The sequence below is a fragment of the Ylistrum balloti genome, unplaced genomic scaffold (assembly GCF_031769215.1).
Source record: "Ylistrum balloti isolate Yb309-2 unplaced genomic scaffold, AGI_CSIRO_Ybal_v1 Utg372284, whole genome shotgun sequence".
Lineage (NCBI taxonomy): Eukaryota > Metazoa > Mollusca > Bivalvia > Pectinida > Pectinidae > Ylistrum > Ylistrum balloti.
The window spans coordinates 14,880-31,628 of record NW_026783062.1 but is presented as its reverse complement, the minus strand read 5'-3'; the positions used below and the strand labels follow the sequence as shown (position 1 = coordinate 31,628).

At 34.8% G+C, this 16,749-nt stretch overlaps 1 long non-coding RNA gene across 1 annotated transcript; it reads left to right on the top strand.

Moving 5' to 3' along the window:
• The first annotated feature begins 1,089 nt into the window (after nucleotides 1–1,089).
• LOC132564449 (uncharacterized) lies at nucleotides 1,090–15,938 on the top strand. Its single transcript, XR_009554880.1, has 3 exons — nucleotides 1,090–1,195; nucleotides 12,976–13,072; nucleotides 15,867–15,938. It is a non-coding gene; the product is annotated as an uncharacterized LOC132564449 (long non-coding RNA).
• The last annotated feature ends 811 nt before the right edge of the window (nucleotides 15,939–16,749 follow it).

The window sequence follows — 16,749 nt, the reverse complement described above, 5'->3', positions numbered from 1 at the left end:
CCTCCAACGATTCTTGAAGTTCCAACATCGAGAAAGTTATCGTAGTATATGTGAAACAAATGCCATCTACACATAATTTCACAATATATATATATATATATACTGTTATCGACATACCCAGCACATCATTACAGTCAAATATTTGCTTTTACAGATAAAAAAAAATCATGATAGGATTCCAGATAATAAATATGTTTTTGATGAAACACAAACGAACCCAAATAGGAAAGCTTATTGGATAGCAAAGGTACAAGAATAGTATAATTGTTATTTAATCGGTATTACTTCCTTCTTAGCGTTTATTTATTTGACGGAATAGGTATTTTCCATGTCGTTTAATTGAAGTCGATGATGACAAGATTAACAATAAGCGAAATCCAACGTGAAATGGGTGTGCATTTACTACAGTCAAATCGTTGTGCTTGCTTTGTTGAAAATGACAAAATATAAGCTAAAACACAAGTTTAAATGATATACAAGTATTGAATCAACATTTCGTAATTTTCACGTATTGCGCTATACACACTGATTTCTGTCGTAACTTGTTCCCGTAGTAAAATGATACCTGAGTGTAGCAAGTTTTGATATTTGTAGACTCACCAACATACCTATTTGTGTTGGATTGAGGGTGTTCACAGGAAAGGTGCTGACAGATAGCAAACTTGGATATATTTTATTTGTCGGTGTGATATTGCGTTATAGTAAAGTGGGAATGGATTTCGCTTCACATTTATTTCTAGCTCAAATATGCAGAAATGCATAAGATATAGTACTCAGACTTTAAACTGAATTGCATGGCTACCGCTTCTGGCCTTTTCTAACAATTTTCGTCAGCGTATTATTATACAAACAGCACATATATTATGTGCATTTAATAATACACAGTCAGATCTCTGATAACTAGTCCACAAAAGCTGTATGCGTAGCAAATGCGACCTTCAGGTGTAGTGGGTTTCTACACAATGGATATATATAGACTCACCAACATACCTGTTTGTTTGGGATTGCCAATGGTAACAAGAATGGTGATCTAATCATGGGTGCAGTTAGATAAGCTTCGAAGGAAGTTTTGTGTGGAGGGAGTATGTATACCGCCCTGCAGGCAAAGACAAACACAATACATATATATATATGTGCATAGATTTGCGTTCTTTGGAGAAAGGCACTTTAGTCGAATCCTTATCAACATTTTCTGGTAAGAACTATAACATATTTTATGTTGTTACTGTTTTCTAATTCTAATGGTTCATTGGCGACAAATAATATCAGTATGAGATCAGTCATGTTATAACATCACTGCGTGTCATGTAACATTGAAAGTGTTATTCTGCTTGTGTAAAGTATCTTTTATAATTACAATATTTACAAATTCATATAGCTATGATGTTAACTAAGTTAATAGATGTCATGCACCAGAGTTTATTCATGTTCTAACGTGATAGGGAGATCCAGCGATATAAAGACGAATGTCGCTTTTAAGTGCGTTAAAGCAGGTATTACTGCGGGCGTAAATTATGTTCCATTCAATAGGTTTAAATTTGTTGATTTGATTTGTTGTCCACAGTCAACAAAGGACATTTTATTTTGGTTGTAAACAGTCGATTTTCAAGACATGGCTGACCACACTAATATTTCACAAATGCAAAGGTGACTTGAATACAAAGACACCCGATACATCTTAAACAAACACGAAAAAAGCAGAAAATAGTCTAAACCCGAGTAGCTATTACCTTTGGAGGATAAGGAAACTGTAAAACACCACGTGTGTTTTGTTTTATATAGACAAATTGATTGTTGAAGTAGGTGATGACAGATAGCAAAATTGGATATATTTTATTTGTCGGTGTGATATTGCGTTATATTAAAGTGGAATGGAGTTCGTTTCACATTTATTTCTAGCTCAAATATGCAGAAATACATAAGACATAGTACTCAGACTTTAAACTGAATTGCATGGCTACCGCTTCTGGCCTTTTCTAACAATTTTCGTCAGCGTATTATTATACAAACAGCACATATATTATGTGCATTCAATAATACACACTCAGTTCTCTTATAACTAGTGCACAAAAGCTGTATGCGTAGCAAATGCGACCTTCAGGTGTAATGGGTTTCTACACAATGTACATTTATAGATTCTTGGCGTTGTCTGTGCCAACGGACAAGGTGAGGTGTGTGTATGAAGATATACCTTGCAAAACGACTTGCGCGGAAGGCAAATATATATATGTATATATAAAGTTCTTACCTAATCGAACAGATATCATGTTTACTGAGTGAAGACACGCAATGCCAATGCGCAATACAACTTTGATGAATACGAACAAAATGGGTTCCGCATATAGAATTATCGTAATGACGCCATTGTGTCAGTAATTCTATTGCAAACAATACTTGAACTAGTAAAACAAAATTATATTCAAACATGTCACTTTTGTCGATGATACTGACTTTGATAATGGCACAGTGAGCCAAATACTACCATGTGCTATATTCATTGGTACTGGAGATAGATATGCTTGGATAACTTTCCGTGTTTACTTGTATTAATAAAAGGCGTCTAGTGCATATTGTGTCTATCACAGTATCTTTTGTAAATCGGTTTACCTCAAGTTCATTAGTCGGAACGAGAGTCATATATAACGATCACTTGAATAGAATTGTGATCAGGTGTAGATGATAATAATAAATGACGCCACCTACAAATCTTCAAGGAGACATCAAATTACCGTTGATTGTTTTGTTTAACTGTTTGCTGTATGACTGTCTGGTTAACAGGGAAATGTTAACATGATTGCCAAAGCTATATATATGCATAGTAATATCTGGAATAGAGATAAACTAAATGATTCTTAAATCAATTATCTGTTTCAACATGTCAATCGGTCCATTAATGTCAACAATAAGGCATCAAAACACAAAGACGCATGGAATACTGCCGATTCAATTCTTTATCACCAGCTAAGATTATGTCGTCAAAAGTAAATATTGTAGAGTCCACAGTACACACTCTGTCCGAACCCCGATCCTGTGCATAACATTTTTTGTCGTTATTGTGACTTGCATGCCCTTTAATCGAAGGCATCTTAGGTGCGATCAATATCAATATTTATTACATATGTCAAATAGCGTTGTCAATGTTGACATGATTGTTCATCTAGGTAGCGTATTTAAATTTATCTTGCGTGCACCTAAGCAGTCAATGACAAATCAAAGATCAGATCGGTATTATTTGCGGATGAAAGTATCATTATGGCGGAATTATGCTATAACATCACTGGGTATCTTTCATATTTTATATTGATATTAAACATGCGTATCGTATGTTGTTTAATACAAGTTTCTAATAAATGACACTGTGGTATTATTTAAAGTGAATTCTTACTTCGTAAACACACGCAAGGTCTCTAGAATTTCACTCGTGTTATGACGCCATTGCAATGTTTTGCATTTATAAAGAGATATGTCCATTATCAGTGCGGATAGCTTAATTGATATTAGCAGATGTTCGTTCATATCAATTCCATATCGGCAATGATTGCAGGCATGCATTAGTATATCACGTAATCTGCAAGGAGACGTTTGATCTGTCGTTGTATTGTTCTATGTTTGTCTGCTGTATGACTGTCACCTTCCCATGATTTGTTACAACTATTATAAAAAATAGAAAGAATTAGATGATATTTTCTATATCTAACATGGAGGTGTAACTAAATCAGTTCTTGATAACATGATAAGTATTACATTTAGTCAGTTGTCGAAATCCGTGTGTAAAAGATAGAAGTTAAATCTTATTGATGTTCTGAAACAGGTCAATTAACGATAGTATGGGGACACTAATATGAAGTCGAGAGTGAAAACATTGCAGCATTTAAGATGATATCAAAAATAAACACAAACGATATTTTGTTTCTAGTAAAGAAAGAACAGAAAAATGCTCTGTCATAAAGATTGCGTACGAATTAATGTGATGGTTATTTTCAATGTCAGATGAAGAAAGCATTTGTTAATCAATTAAATTTACGAAGGAAAAACAAATGACGTGTACTTTCACAATGAATTTTGCTTATGACATGACCATGACAGCAATGATATATAACTATTTCTTGTGAATTCGATATTGTTTTGCATTGTATTACCAATGTGAATCGAAAGGATAGCTGAACATGCATTTCTGTAGTATATTTGAATATACTTAGCATACAAATTGGCGGGGAGAGTGTAGAATATATACGCGAACGAAATGATTTCTCCGCATGTGTTTGTTACCTGGAAGCAAAGGCACTTCCATCGAATCTTTATCAACGTTTTCTAGTAAGAAACATTGATCATATAATATCTTATCTGTTTTCCAATTACAATGGCTCCTTACCGATAACATTTTACACTATAACAGTAGGCATGTTGTAACATCACAGAATATCATGTAATTTGTATAGTGTTGTTCCACTTGTGCAAAGTGTTTTTAACCAATATCCCTCATTATTTTGGTATTTGATAATTATTACATATTCTATTCAGCTATGATGTTAACTAATTGAAGACACGCAAGATCATGAATGTTACTTATCAGTGTTTTTGGCATGTATAGCAGCGGCCTCAGGAAAGTTTGAGTTTGAGAATGGCGTATTGTCCAATGATTGTCCAAAAATATGTAAAATATACTGGTTCATCAGCTAAAATTAGTCAAATATCACCGTTTTGTTAGTGATTTCAATAAGACCAAATACCAGAAACAGTAAAAAATCATTTCAAAGATTGAAATTAAATTCCATGATACCAACTTTTAGAATTGTATATTGAACAAAATACTATCATGTGCTATTGTTATTGGTTCAGGAGATGCATATGACCTGGTTGCCTTCATTGGACCCGTGATTATGTTAGCGTTATTACAAGCTCTTCCAGCTATGATGTTTACTGAGTGAGGACACGCCAAGTCATCAAATCGTATTCATGATATAACACAAAGCCGCCCGTTTATAAAGACAAATGTCACTTATCAGTGTGTTAAGCTTTGAGAATGGTGAACAAACTTAATTCTACCCTGTGTTATAATACTTATCGGTGCAGATTATATGCTTTGATTGTCTTCAAGTGTGCTAAGCTTTGAGAATGGTGAACAAAATCAATTCTACCCTGTGTTATAATACTTATCGGTGCAGATTATATGCTTTGATTGTCTTCGTTTTTACCTTTATTGTCTAAAAGTATCTGGCAATCTTTCTTACCTGTAATTATATATTTTGTTCACCTGCTGTATGTATATGTCGTCAGATAAAGATTCGTGAAACACTCTCCTGAATAATTGCGTGATCAGGTGTAATGAAACGAAAGGATAAAGTTTATCTCTGACATAACGTGGCAGGAAAATCAGAATCAGGCATTCGTGTTGATGACTTTATTATCTGAAGATCAGTTTGGTTTAAAGGGTCGGTTTCCAAAACGGCCCCTTCTCTGATTCAAGTTTCCTGTTGGTGGTGCATTGTCCATGCCGTTGAGGTCACAAATCTATAAAGTATAAAGATTTAGGTCACTTGTTTTGTTTTTTATGGCTCCTCAAAGTTGTACCTTTTAGAAGCTGTCTAGGTGTTGATATAATGTGCATGTTATGTAAAATATTAATGAAAATCTAATCAAATGATAGTCACCGTAACGATTACATTCATGACATGCTTGTGACAAAAAATCATGTTTCCATCGCGCCATTTGGCTGTTTTATGGAAGAAACAATCCCAAAAATGCCATTTTCGATGATAACATTTTAGGCACAAAAACTGTTTTTTAGAGAATACACCCTTTTATGGGCGTTGGATGCAAACCAATTTTTATCCTATTAAATAGTATGTAATATGCTATTGATGAGATGAAAAATAATCAAAATGTAAGTGGTGGAACATTTTCAAATGTTGGGTTGAATTAGCCTATGGTTGAATTGCCGATTTTCGACTTTCTTTAGATAATTAACAAAAAAACGAGAGTATTTGCTCGGTATGTTGAGAATATGTACACAGATATGAAAAAAAGAAAGAGAAACACTTTTTCATAAAAAAAATCCAAGACGGCTACTTCACAAGTCGCCGTGGTTGAAGACATTGGCTGACAAATAGAACAACAAACAAAACGTGTTCCTTATGATTTTGGTTGGTTTTCGCATTTACGGGAGCCCCAAACATACTTTCGACATATGCACTCCGTTGCCGCATGGAAAACTATTTCAAGTTTTGTCAATTTCTTTACCTGTGGTTGTAATGGTCGAGGGTTTTCCAGTGTCCTGAAATACCCAAGGTAGTACAAGATACTGGAGATGTGCGCACAAATTCCCATCGTTCTCTCTCCAACTGGGCAGTGGCAATAGTAGTCCTTTATTGGGGCCTCAACATCGGGTGAAACGGTGAACCGTATCCAAACGTTATATTTCGTTTGGCTTTTCTGTCGAGAATGTATTTGACATCGGAGAAGGTCTGGGGAGTGCTGGTAAAGCCACACCTCATAGTCTCCGTCAATAACTTAAATGTTCGACGATGTAACCAGGAGCCAGAGATATCTGATACGTTCCACACGTAATGGTTCTCAAGTAATCAAGATCGAGACGGGGAAACAGTACGGAAGATGCATCCATCTTGACAAACTCGGACCTTGCCCGTCTAGATAGATCCGGATCTATCTTGACTTTCTGAGCTAAACCATTCGGTGTTGTCAAACGGTCCTTCATACGTTCAGCCATTAGCCTATCTTTGGCACCTCTCTCTCTGGAGATCTCTGGTAGATCGGTCCTCTAATACCATTCAGACAGGCTGTGACGGATCGAAGCAAAGCCTCAATGACATTGATAAAGCTGTTGGACACCAATTGCGTTCGGAAGAACGTCCAGTGTTTCAGACGACCACAATCCACCTCGATTTGGTGATAGTTCTGTCAAGATTTGCTTGGACGTCAGAATGTTGACTTTGACCGGGTTTCAGGTATGACGGCATGCTAGCATTGAGGCCAGAGGCTTCGAGAACTGGTAGGACTTCTCTAAAACCTCGGTCAACGACAACGTTGTCGTCTGGTTGTAGCCAAGTAACTAGCTTGTCCATGACTTTTTTGTAATTGTAGCATCATTTTCGTTGCCAGTGAATGGTCCGACGGTGTCCAGAATGTTGCCATCTGGTAAGGCGATGCTCATGAATTTGACATAGTTTCTCTTCTTCTGGCCACAGTAGGACATTCTCTGGAGCTTGTGGTCGGAGCTTTTCTGGATATAAATATAGGTGCCATCTAATATGGCAGTGGCTTTATCTCCAAAATAATGCTTCTGAAAAGACAGTATTGTGCCCGAGCAATTGTTCTCTTGTCAAGTGATCCGGACCTAGAAATTGTGGGACTATCGATTTGTCTAATGCCTGTACTATGGAGTGGAAAGTTTTGGACACACTTGACTTGGAAATTCCAAAAAGAGAAGAACACTTACTCCAGGAAATGTCGGTTTTCAGTTTTACCCAGAACAGTAATAGAGCATCGTGTGTGGTCTTGGTATATATACCAGATGAAAGATATGGGGAACAGTGCGAGTGGATTTCGAGGAACTGATCTTTGGACCAACCTGTCCAGGCCATGCATGCCGAGTCATCAAGAGAAGAAAAGCTTATTGTAAACGCAATCTGGTTCTGTGAAAGGACGTGCGACACCTCTAGCAGGTCATTAATGATTTCGGACGATTTTGATGGTAACTGAGATTCCAAGGAACCTCTACCATCAAGGACAACCTCTGTAGACGGATCTAAGTCGTTACCAAGAAGGTGAATGGAGCAGACGCGGGATGAGGTGGGACACCCCGGTTTGTGTGAATAGATCAGGTGATGTCTTGCACGTTTTGGTAAGACTGATGATTTTGTTCCATTTTTTTGGAAAGGTAAGAAGACAGAGACAGCATTGTTGGTGTGAAGATGATCCATTCAAAAGATCATAAAGGGTCAGCAACGGCAGGATATGGGACGGGGAGTCGTCTTCTTCCTCTATTTTCTGGTTCTGCTCGGGTTCAGGTTCAGGCTGATTTTTGTTCCGAAGATATTCATGTAGCACTTCTGGCAAATAAATGCTTGTTCCTTTGCTGACATCAATCCTTGTTGCACCAGCGTATCTAGGAGCCATTTATATTGTGGACTATTTACATTGCGTGCACTTCTGTTCGTATTGCCACTACGTTTCTTGAAGTATACTTCTCCAACACATTTACCCTCCATCTTGAAACAATAACGATTGGTTTATGAAGCGTCGATAAAGTAACAAAATAGCAAGCCACCGATGATTGCTGTAAACAGCTAATACTTAGTAGTTTGGTGCAATTATGCGAAAATGTGTGATCAATAACGAACAACTAATTACATAAAATAACAAGACAAATTAATAAATCACATTCAATACCCCCAAGAAGCGCAGAATTGATTGATTACTTAGAGCAAAATAAAGTATTTCATATGGATAATCTATCTATTCGATGTGGCGTGGTCGGCAGGCACAAAGAAAGTGAGACAAGTCAGGGTCCCAACCCTGACAGAGCTACAACGCTTTGGAGATGGGTCAATAAAACAAGGAAATTGAGACAAGAATAGCTAGCGTCGAGTGAATGATTTCGTAAACGTATAGACAAAGACAAGAAGATACGGATAAATGTACAAGGCCACACGATCAGAAAATTCAGAAGAGGACCGCTTGAGATAGAACAGTATTCATGTATCAGGGTGTCCACAGTGTAAATCTTTATATCGATACTATTTATTTAGTCGTTACACATCATAAATCTGTCATGAAAATATCCGCTCTGATATTCAATATAAAAGTTTGTATATAATAAGCTATGAAATAGGGTTTCAGACAAGGTTGTTACTCATTTCCCCTTTTCAATTTACAACCACATTCAGGCGGCGATATGAGAACGTTCCACCACATGGAATTTGCTGATTTTTGGTACACATATGAAACAAGTAAAGCTCTATCCGATTTTCTGATGGAAATTTGCATCCAAAACTATATAACGGGAGAAAATTGCAAATTTATGGCATTTTTCTTCATAATTGTGTCTCTGCAAGTGCATTTTCATCCGAGAATATTTTGTTTTTTTACGTTTTATGAATAAACACGATGTTTTGGAAATATTTATCAAAAGAAATTGATACTATGTTGCGAATTACAATTTCGAGATAAACTTCTTTTATCTACGAACTTATGTCTTTGATGCTGAAATTGACAACTTTATAAAAATACATTTTCACTGAAATTATGAAATCTGGGTGTCGGAAAGGTGTAAAATTATTTTTCGGAAAAGAAAAAAACAGTAGTTGAGCTAGATAAGAAATTATACGGGGGCAGGCTCCTATGGCCGCCTTCCTATTTACTTGTCTGAAACTAATTCCAGATATCCATAATTAAGACAATAGTACTGAATGATGTTACCTGCAAGATAACGAAGACATTTTTTAATTTATTACTGATTTTGTTATTGTCCTTTTTGCAGTATGGACTGTCTGATTGACAGGTATTTGTTTACATTATTGTATAGATTGGAAAGAATTGATATATATATCTCCCACATTTATAGACGGAATGGAGATAAAACTTCATCATTTCGACATAACTAGGTGGCGTGATAATTCAATAGATCGATGTTGTCGAGATATTGTAAAAAAAATAATCGCGTTTCACGCTTTTGAGGCACGGAGAGGAAGAATAGTTGTCTTATTTAAACTGAAATCAGAAATAACTATGAACTTCACTTCAAAACGTAAGAATTGAAAAAAATGATCAAATAAAAACACTTCACATAATTAAACAATGCAATTGCGGAAATGTAATTACTATTATTAACACACACTGATTATAATCAGATGTTAGCTTGAATAGATAAGAACATTATGATGGGGTTCCAAATAGTATTTTGTTGGAGTAACAATAACGAAACCAAACACAAAGCCTATTAGATGGCATATATTAGATTTACATTATTGTAATATGATCGGTATAACTTTCTTCTTTTTATTTAAATTTCACTGTTTTTCATATCATTTAATTAAAGTCGATGAAGACAAGATCAACAAGAAGCGAAATCAAAAGTGAAATGGGTGTACATTCATTACAGTCAAAACACTGAACTTGTTTTGATAAAAGAAACGTAAAAATTAAGATAGGCAAAACAAGAAGTTAAATATCCTAAAATCATCTATCTTTAAATAGATGTATAAATGTTACATGTATTTTATATTTGTCTATGACGGATTCTGTTTCAAGTTTATTTCGACCTTGTATATAAACATACATTATGCAATATAATTCGCAGACTTAAAACTAGAATGCTTTGATTATTGATTAACTAACAAAACGTAATTACCGAGTATTACACAATACACACTCAGCCCTGTCGTAAGTTGTACATAAAACCTGTTCCTATAGTAAAATGATATCAGGGTGCAATAAGTTTCGATATTGATATATTTATATTTGCTGTATTTAGAGAGGTATAAAATGTATAAGAATTTCCCTAAATGTATATATTTGTATTTGTCGTATTTAGAAAGGTGTCAAATGTATAAGAATTTCCCTAAATGGATTTAACTGTTAAATTCCAGTTGAAAAGTTCTGAAGACGATGGTTGTCCAATATGCCATTAAAGATATTGAATGGTGTCATTTGTGTCTTGCGAGAGGTATTTTTTATGACTATAGACAGTTGTTTTTGTTCTGGTTACAGTATCAATTATGTTAGCTTAGATGCTATCTAGTAATATCCATGTATAATAACTGATTTAGTAGCACCAGTCCTTCGTAAACTTTATGTCGAACGTTGGCAACTTTAAGTACAACGAATTTACTACCTTTCTAAGAAATATGGAATCTGGGATAAGTCTTATTAAGGTACTGTGTATTAAATAGGTTAAACTAATGGTATATCGATTAAAAAACCCAAATAACTCTTCGTCAAATCTCCTGTTTCTATCGGTGTTTTTTTTTCCTCTCTGCAAGGTCGGTCATAGTAGTGACCTCATTGAAACACAACAAAGAAATATGTTTGATAGATTGCCCATGTTCAACACGACGGGCGCCATCGATAACGCAAAATACTATTCCTTAACACCTGGTTGTACATTTAGATATACCTCGCGGATGAGGTTACAATCGAACCCGTGTAATCTGTTATTCTAAGAACACTAAATCAGTAGTTGTTTTATAGCATCACTCTGTATCCTGTAACATATATAATGCTATTCGATACGACGTGCACCATATTTTGCTATGAATAAAGCGTCTATTGAAGTGGTTAATAACTAATAGCTATTAAAGCTATTTTGTAAAAGCACGCCAGATTACCACAATTTTAGTCATGCTATTTCACACAATTTCGAAAACCCGTTTTAAAAAAAGACAGGTCTGCGATCAGTGTATTTATAGTGTTTATCAGTGAGGTTATTTACTGTAACTACCTTTTGTGCTTACATGTAGTATGACAAATTAGTTATATAGTTATAGCTATATCTATGACTCCTTTTGTAAAACAGTTCACCGCGTCGACATACCATATGTTTCCTGCTTATTCATTGCCAAACAAAAAACGTAAATCGATCTTCACTTAGATAAATGTGCTGTTAGGTGTAACGAACGATGGAGATTTTCAGTCTAACATGATATAACAAAATGGTCGAACGGAATGACTTATCTGGGTGACTTCTTAGTTTAGATATTATCAATGAATTACGTCATTTGTAACATTTTACTAGGACTTCGAATTTATTATAGATTCCTTTCATTTTCTGTGACTGTTTGATTTGAAATAATTTGTATTCTATATTTACAACTTGGAAGCGGACATGACAATATACACGTGCCTTTTTCACTGTTTAAATACTTTTGTTTATTTATCTTAATTCAACACGTTATTTATTCACAAACCATTATTTCAATTCTAAAATCCATTTGTTTTATTTTACAATTTGCTATATTTGCTAATTTCTAAGACCCGCGACTGATGACAACAAAAGAGTTTGGTCAAAAATTATCCTGGTTCTTGACTGTTCGATAAACATTAATCAGTCATTTAAACATACATGACATGAAACAATCACCTCTAAAATGACTATTATGAACTAAGTTATTAGTTACCGTGATATTGTTGTATTGTAAAATATAGATGTTGTCGACGAATTGTAAAAAATAGTCGGATTTTAATCATTCAGTATCATGTCGAGAATGACCAGAAAACACAAAGTCTCCTTTTAACAAATAAAAAGTACAAACATACAGTTCATTGATAATTGTGTTTATCGTATTCGATGTCGGATTACTCCTTTATGATGTTATTCGTGAACTTTCTACAAAATGTTTTAGAAAACGAGTTAGAATTTACGTATACCTTTTATCTGGTAATTTGCTTATCACAATGACAATGAAAAAAAAAAAAATAATAGAAATATACTCGACGCAATTCACTATATTTAATGGTGACTTGAAGACTTAGGCACTCGATATATCTTAAACAGACGGGAAAAAAATGAAATTATATACAAGGTTAACTGTTGTCTGTGTACTGTTCGGAAACTGTAAAACATCATGCTAAAATGTTATTATTCTTATTATTGATTATGTTTATTTATTGTTTTTGAAGTCTGCGATGGCATATAACAAACTCAATTACGAAAGAGATGTACGTCCATTAAAGACAAAAAATCCTTGTTTTTGATGAGAGACAAAAAGTTTAACGTCACTAAGTGATCTGTTTTGAGTACAGATATACAAAAAAATCATATCTCCAACCATCGAAAATATCTTCATATTTATGATCACAAAAATCCACCTGCATAGTATATTTATTGATTAGTTGTCCTTTGATTTTCTAATGATATGTATTTCTATTTACATGGTACATTCGCACCTGTTTACATTTATCTAGCTGACTTTACTTTTAGAAAACCAAAATTAAATACTTTTGTGTTTCTTTGTTAAGTTTCGATACTAAAGACGATGACGAAATGCAACCCGAATCGGGCTTTACTACGACCACAAGGAACGAGATCCGTTGACACTTTTTTCACGATATTCTGGTAAGTTTATATGCATATATGTAGATAAACATTATATAAGTAATATAACAATATTAGACTGTTGTACGTAGTATTATATCATTGTATGCTATTATCTGGTAAGAATTGTTTACGAAACTGCTTTACATACCAAATTTGAGAAGAAAAGAGAAAAGTAAACAGTTAATATTTGATGGAAAGCTAGTTTAATCGACATCTGCTTCTCTTACGTCCGAACAGGAAAAACGATTCAATGCACTGACCAGGAAGCACCGCTTTGGTCACTAAATCGATCACAGTCATATCGTCACTTGCTGATTCAAATCAAATGATGGTATGATATTTTTATATCACCACTATGGTGATCATCTAAGCCTTGATAAGATTAATGAATTCCTACATTTTACGGACAAGAAATAATTTATACTTAAATATGCTCAACTAAAAAAGACAATACTAAATTAGGCAATCAATAATCTTTGATATTTTGGGAAATCTGTACCAACTTCGGTATCAATTTAAAGGGACAAGTCTACTGTTTACATTACTGTAGAAGAAAAGTCTGTGTCACATTGCCCTTGCCGTCAGTAATTACTGAAAGTAGGATACTAGTGAAAAAAGTCAAAATGACATATTAGTACCTGGTGTGGGCACCTCTTCCTTATATGCCTGTCCAGCTCATTCTACAGATGCTCTATAGGAGACATGCGGGGGCTATATGGCGGCCATTCCATGAACGACATGGAGGTTTGGATCGAGAACCATTAAAAGGGATTTTCATGGGAGATGCCTTCCTAAACACAGAAGCCCAAACGTATCTATCACGTTCGGGAAACTCGTATAGAGACGGTTGATTGTACAAGTGGCAACGCCAAATTGTCCTGTGACAGCAATTTGACAATGACCATCCATGAACATTGCAATTCCTGATTTGTAGAAGTTCTCAAAGTCAGACAATGACATTGTCAGGACTGATTTTAGAGTAGATTGTCGAGTAGTGAGACCATTATTGATGTAAAACCTGACCTAATATTCCATTACTTCCTTACAGCTACGGTGTACTGCAGGGGAGAACTTCCGTTTGCATTTCTTTTTGTTGAATAAATATATATATATATATATATAATATAACGGCATCGGTATCAAAAGTGATAAAGGAGTCTTTATATATAGCGTATAGTAAGACTGGATATCGACAACAATAACATATACTTACTTTTCTATATAGGACTAGTTCTAGTTACATTCGCTTCGTGTTAATATTCTAGAGCCCCTTTCCCTGTAACTTCCTTCAGAATACAAAGCCTGGTAGTTTTGATGATTTCCTCTGTTAAATGTTTTTGAATTGACACATCTGACATCAAGTGACAATTATGTTTCGATTCTTTATCTATATATATATATAACGACTCCTACTCCGTAATTATATCTATCGCGCCGATGTATATCTACAATGTGAACATACCGTTTCTAAGGAAACGTTCGTCGTTACACGACCGATTTGCTCTCAATCCATCACGGAAAGAAGTAAGTTCCCAACATCGCCCCTTGTTAACATGTGTAGCCATGTTAACACGATGCACATAAATCACGTAGATGACGCCATTACACATAAAAACATGTCATCACGTTAACAGCTTCTTCAGGTGAGAATTGACACGAGGCAACTGAGACACAACTCTAAGTCCTCCATCCTCCGACTCTTACATTCATATCTGGACACATTGATGGTAGACTGTCTAGTGAGAATCATCACTGTGGAGCCAATATAGCATTCATGAACGTAGGTTTTCTGTTTTGCCACCTTACGACCGTCAAAGGGGCGAAATCCCAACGTCGAAACCAGACATCCGTAATGCTTATAATTTAGAACAACTTCCAACTAGCAACCACCAAATACCACGTAAAACACTATACAAAATACTTACACTATAGACTTACAAGTATATATGTTTGTATATATATATATATATACATATATATATATAGATATATAATATCTACCACATGTACACAATATTATAAGAATACAGTGTGCATGTATCGACCCTAGTATAAATCAAGTTACAACAAAATACGTTCTGTTGTATTTGTACATACGGTAATTGACGCTCTATTGGAGTATACTATAAACACACATACTAAATTATGAGTTAAGCTAACAAGTATTTCTATACATGTACTACTCTATATCTAGTTTAAAACAAGTGAGACAGTTATCAAATGTTACATGCTGTGCAATCATGACCAAGTAAAAAATGTACTCACGCAATATACACAAACATAGGTATTGTACACATGAATGGAGCGCACTTGTATCTAGCCAAGCTTAAACAGAGCATGCCCACTGTATACAATATGTAGTTAGAGAATCAAATTAAAGAACAGATGAAAACGACCAAATACTCGTTTTCTAGGTTTTTGATCCGATAAAGGGGACTCATCTGACTGCTGACTGTGTGTCCGATATCTATCAGGACGTGTCAAACGTATGTATTATCGAAAAGGGATATTCTTATTTGTCTTTAGGTTGTATTGAGCAGAACTGACATTGAAAATAATAAGGATGAAGTTTCACAGTGATACAAATTCAGAACCATTGTAGAGACGGCCACAGAGCTGACTTTAGGGAATGACGACACACGCACGAGTTCGTAGAATTTTTTCAACCGATTACGTAATTTGTGATAACTTATCTTTTATCTTAGTAGATTGACGTGTGAAGTTACACAACTTAGCAAAATTGAACTTGCTTTATAAATTACTAGAAAACATCTTGATATATGTATATCAATTAGGCTTTAATTCTGTGCAGGTCACCGAGTTATATCACTGAACAGTAGATGCATCATAATAAGAGACTGAAAAAATGGCGAACATAAAAGAGGTGAGTGATTAACTGTATCTAATCGAGCTTCATTTCCATTCTTGTTTGTGGTTTCTGTATTATCTAGGAATTTCAATAATCATAACAATGATATTTGCGTCCAGGTTACTCTCATACATATACATATATATGGAATATTAAACTCTTATTATGTATAAAAATCATTCAAAATTATACATAAACGCTGAAAACTAGTTAATTTTGAAAATACACAGGAATCCATGTATCATCAAATTTATAATTTAATCTAAAATTAGCTCCAATATCAATTGCATGTCAGAATAAAGATATCGCATTTACATATTTGTTTAAGTTCACTCACTGCCAGCTTGCCCTGACTAATTTTTGACTTGACATATCCATGACAATGTCATATACCTCCCCACTAGTTAAAACTGATAATGTTGGCAACGACAAGTCAAGTATTGGATGTATAAGTCTTTGTATCAAAATGTATCACACAGCTGATTTTCTCTTTTAACGATATAATATGCACATATGCTTTTTTCGAACCATGTCATTGAGCACATTCATTCACACGTGTGTTTCGGGTACACTGCTACTGCCGGGTACTCACCAAGAAAAATAAAGTTAGTACAAATAAGATTCATAACAAAATAGTTTTTGTTTCATGTGGGCCATCCCCAGAATCCTTATGACATCATTGGTGCCTGCTTAGTTTTCAAGATCAAATGATTTATGGCAGTCTCACCAGTCAAGAAACACACATGCACACCATGGTCAGCTAATATCTGAATTAGATTTCAAAATGAAGACATTTCCTAAAGCCAAATTTAATCTCAATGATAAA